Source organism: Euprymna scolopes, chromosome 16, assembly GCF_053919585.1.
Source record: "Euprymna scolopes isolate OS-2025 chromosome 16, ASM5391958v1, whole genome shotgun sequence".
Lineage (NCBI taxonomy): Eukaryota > Metazoa > Mollusca > Cephalopoda > Sepiida > Sepiolidae > Euprymna > Euprymna scolopes.
Genome location: NC_136497.1, coordinates 110242737 through 110248049, shown reverse-complemented (window position 1 = coordinate 110248049; position 5313 = coordinate 110242737).

Genomic DNA, 5313 nt, shown 5'->3' with positions numbered 1-5313 from the left:
TCTAGCCCAACCCTACCCCCATTGCCACATCACTGCCCCACCTACTCCAAAAAAAAGCGAGACCAAATAACCAAATAGAGTCAAGGAGGTAGGAAAGACCGATAAACTGACGAGACCTCAGCCGAATAAGTGCGAAGAAAACTGGGACCTTGGGGAGGCTTACTGCCACTCAAATCCCAGCAAAGACCAATAGCTGCTGTCAACGAGAAATCAATGGCAAGCAGCTGTTGCGATAATGCAAATTTATTTGCAAATGTTATTGAAAGAAGTGGAGAGTACTGGGAACCTGGGGAGACTTGTTGTCACTCAGCTTCCAGGTAACACTACAGGCTGTTTTCAAGGAAAAATCTCTGAAGACCTGTGTGAAAGCTCCTTGTGAGCCAATAATAATAATAATAATAATAATAATAATAATAATAATAACTGTGTGAAAGCCAATAATAATAATAATAATAATAATAATAATAATAATAATAATAATAATAACTGTGTGAAAGCCAATAATAATAATAATAATAATAATAATAATAATAATAATAATAATAATAAAACATACAAAAACGAACTAAAGAGAGCTGAGACTGCTTGAAATAGATATACAAGATAAATACTATAAACTGAATATTATTCCGTAAAATGCAATGAGAGCAAAATATGGGTTAGTAGCGAAGGCAGTGGTGCTAGTGAATCTATTCAAATAAAAATATCGAGAAAGGATAGCGCTATCAATATCTAAAGATATATCCGGAGAGTTGTAAAATTCTGAGGAAGTCATTTAAATTCTAGAGAAACCCTTTATTGGTTTCAAACAAAAACACACTGGTAAACGGTTGGTGTGATAATGCAAAGTTAGAATAGTGATAGAAAGAAATGATTTTGAAACATTTAAATTAGTGGATAGAAATTTGTTCTCGACTAAACTTAAAATTTATGGATTATACTGCATTTGCGTTCCTAAACAAAAGATATCAACATTTCTCGAAGGAGCAGATGGAAATCTGAGGGCCTACTTGTTACTCGAATTTATCATAATTTTTTGTAGGTTTGTATTTGAAAGATTGAAGACTACAGTTTCCAAAAGGAAAAAATATTGTACACATGAAACGAGCTAATTAATTCAGCTAAATTTTGAAGTTAAATAAATTCGTTGTAAAAATCATTTGAAAGATGAATATTAGTTTTCTTGGTCAATTTCCAAGAAAATAAAGTCCTAAGATATTGAATTAAAAAAACACATTGTTTGTACAAAAATAGCTTAATTAGCTCTCAAAAGTGAGAGATTCTTGCTTCATTCAACCGAAAGAAAACAAAGTCCTCATGATATGAATTATACGGAAGCCCACAATATTAGATAGTTAAAGGCAGTCTGAAAATGACGTCAGGTAGTTAAAGGGAAGTAGGGGGTGCTGATTTTTTTCTTTTTCTCCCATATGGGTATCTGTACATTCCTATTGTGAACGATTGTCTAATTCTTACCATTTTCAATTTAATAATTTTTTATGTTCCTGCTTTTAAATTAAAAAAGTTTTAATTTTCAAGATTATAGGAAAATATGTTCGTCGAAAGTATCACATTCATGCAAGCTAGGAAAATATGAGAATCGTACATATAAAAATTATGCGAAATCTGTAATTAAAAAAAAGTAGAAATATTTTTTGCAATTATAATTTTTTGCGTGAAAATATTAAATAAACGATGCTTAATTCAATCATAATATCGGTAGTTCGAGAAATGAAGTTTTCTTTGAATTATATAGAACTCATTAATACAGGTTTAGGGGCTTTTTTTCGTTATGTTCCTTTAAAAATTATTGTTTTTTTTTTAATTGTTACAATTTACGAGTATTTATTTTCATAAAAAAAGCCAAAAATAAATCCATTCATTTTTCTTTTACTACTGAAAACCATAACTTTAGTAAAGGTATTTTTTTCCTTTATGATTATGAAATGTTATATAAAAATTTATTATTCTTTATGATTATGCAATATTATATAAAATTTTCAATATTCTTTATGACTATGCAATATAATATAAATATTTTTATGACAGTTATCATTATGAAATACTATATAAAAAATTATTATTCTTTATAACTATGCAATGTTATAATAAATTTAATTATTCTTTATGATTATGCAATATTATATAAAAGTTTTATTATTATTTATGACTATGCAATATTATATAAAATATTTATTATTCTTTATGACTATGAAATATGTTATAAAAGTTTTATTATTATTTATGGCTATGAAATATTATATAAAATATTATTATTATTTATGACTATGAAATATTATATTAAAATGTTATTATTCTTTATGACTATGCAATATGATATAAAATTTCTAATATTCTTCATGACTATGGAATACTATATGATAATTTTTTATTCTTTATGATTATGCAATATTATATAAAAATGTTATTATTCTTTATGACTATGAAATATTATATAAAAACTTTATTATTTTTTATGACTATGCAATATTCTGTAAAAATCTCATTATTTTTATGACTATAAAATATTATATAAAAATTTTATTATTCTTTATGATTATGCAATATTATGAAAAATTATTATTCCTTAAGACTATGAAATATTAGATTAGATTTAAGTTTTATTGTTATTTCTAACCAAGAAATATTATATAAAAATTGTATTATTGTTTATGGCTATGCAATATTATATAAACAATTTAATTATTCTTATGACTATCCAATATTATACAAAATTAATAATTCTTTATGAGTATGAAATATTATTTTATGTTTTTATTACTATGAAATATTATATAAAAATTTTATTATTCTTTATAACTCTGCACTTTTATTCAGAAATTGTATATTCTTTATGATTATGCAATATTTTATAAAAATTTATTATTCTTTATGACTATGCAATACTATATAAAAATGTTATTTTTATTTATGACTATGCAATATTATATTAAATTTAATTATTCTTTATGATTATGCAATATTATATAAAACTTTTATTATTATTTATAACTATTAAATATTATTCTTTATGCCTATGAAATATTATATGAAAATTTTACTATTCTTTATGACTATGAAATATTAAAAAAATCTATTATTCTTTATAACTATTAAATAGTATATAACAATTTCATTATTCTTTATGAGTATGAAATATTACATAAAACTTTATTATTCTTCATGAATATTTATATATAAATTTTATTATTCTTTATGACTATGAAATATATAAATTTTATTATCCTTTATGATCATGCAATATTATATAAAATTTTATTATTCTTTATGATCATGCAATATTATATAAAATTTTATTATTCTTTATGATTCTGAAATATTATATAAAAATTTTATTATTCTTTATGACTATGAAATATTATATAAAAATGTTATTATTCCTATGAAAGAAATAAGATAATAATTTTTAACCATGCAATATTATTTAAAAATTTTATTATCCATTTGGACTATGCAATATAACATAAAATTTTGTTATTCTTTAAGACTATGCAATACTTAAGAATAATCATATATTTCTATGATATTGCATAGTCATAAAGAATAATAATATTTTCTATAATATTGCATAGTCATAAAGAATAAAAATATTTTTATATAATATTGCATAGTCATAAAGAATAATAATATTTTATATAATATTGCATGGTCATCTTTATGACCATGCAATATTATATAAAATATAGAAATATATGATTATTCTTTATGACTATGCAATATTATAGAAAAATATGATTTTTTTATGCATTTGCAATATTATAAGAAAATATGATTATTCTTTATAATTATGCAATATTATAGAAAAATATGATTATTCTTTATGACATTGCAATATTATTGAAAATTTTTTATTATTCTTTATGACTATACAATATTATACAAAAATATAATTATTCTTTATGACTTTGCAATATTATAAAAAAGATGATTATTCTTTATGTCTCTGCAATATTATATAAAAATATGATTATTCTTTATGACGATTCAATACTATATAAAAATTTTATTATTCTATATGACTATGCACTATTATAGAAAAATATTATTATTCTTTATGTCCCTGCAATGTTATATAAAATTTTATTATTCTTTATGGCAATGAAATATTATATTAAAATTTTATCATTCTCTATGACTGCATAGTCATTATATATATATATATATATATATATATATCATATTATATAACAATATGATTATTTTTATTACTATGCAATATTATAGAAAAATATAATTATTATTTATGACTATGCAATCCCTACAGCTACATACATAGAAAAACGAAGTTATTAAACCTAACATAGTCATGTGGGACAAGAGAGGGAAAATAGTAACTCTAATTGAAGATAATGTTCCTTATTATGCTGACTTAAACAGAGCTGAGAGGAAGAAGCTACTTAGATACCAAGGTCTTATATATGACATGAAACGAAACTGGAATATTAGGAAGATCACCATCATTTCAGTAATTATAAGAGCAACTGGTGTCAGTAAAAAATCTCAAAAACAATCTTGAAAATATACCCGGTGAACCAAGTGCAAGAGAGATCCAGACAATTTTGCTTAAAGAAATGGTTAGAACTCTAAAAAGGTATCTGTCAAAATCTCTGAAATAGCGGGTAAGTGTCTGGCATGTCCAATATGCAGCAAAAACTAAAATTAAGATTATTAATTACTAGTGTGAATACCCAGCGTTGCCAGGGTCGATTTGAAGTTCGGTTTCGCCACACTTGCAATACTAAGAATATTGAGCAGTTTTTCATTATATGCCAACCCTATCGTTACCCCAACAAAATTTTCAAAAATAAAAAATGAATGAAAACACGAAAATGTAACCCCCCCCCCGAAAAAGGAAGTATATGACAAACTCTCCACCAGATATTTCGATACTTGTACGGTTTAGTCAAGACATTAAAAAAATGAAAACATCGAAAAAAGTTCAAATTGTATGTATCCCTTATAGAACAAAGTTCTCCGAAAAAAAATTTCACTTAATTTCATCAAGTAGTTTTTTTTTTTTTTTTTTTTTTTTTTTTTTACAGCGAAAAAACAATTTGTTATGATACCGAGCAAAATGTTCGATTTTTAGGAAGAAAAGCTAGTATTAAAGATGGGGAGGGGTGTCAGCGCTTTAACTGGAGTTATCTCCCTTTTGCATTTCTAAAATTCAAACAAAATTTTTTTTTAATTCAAGATGTCTGCCTTTCAACACGCTCTCATAAAAACGTGTTTTTCCACTGTTAAAAAACCCCAAACAAATTGATGAAATTAAGTGAATTTTTTTTTCGGAGA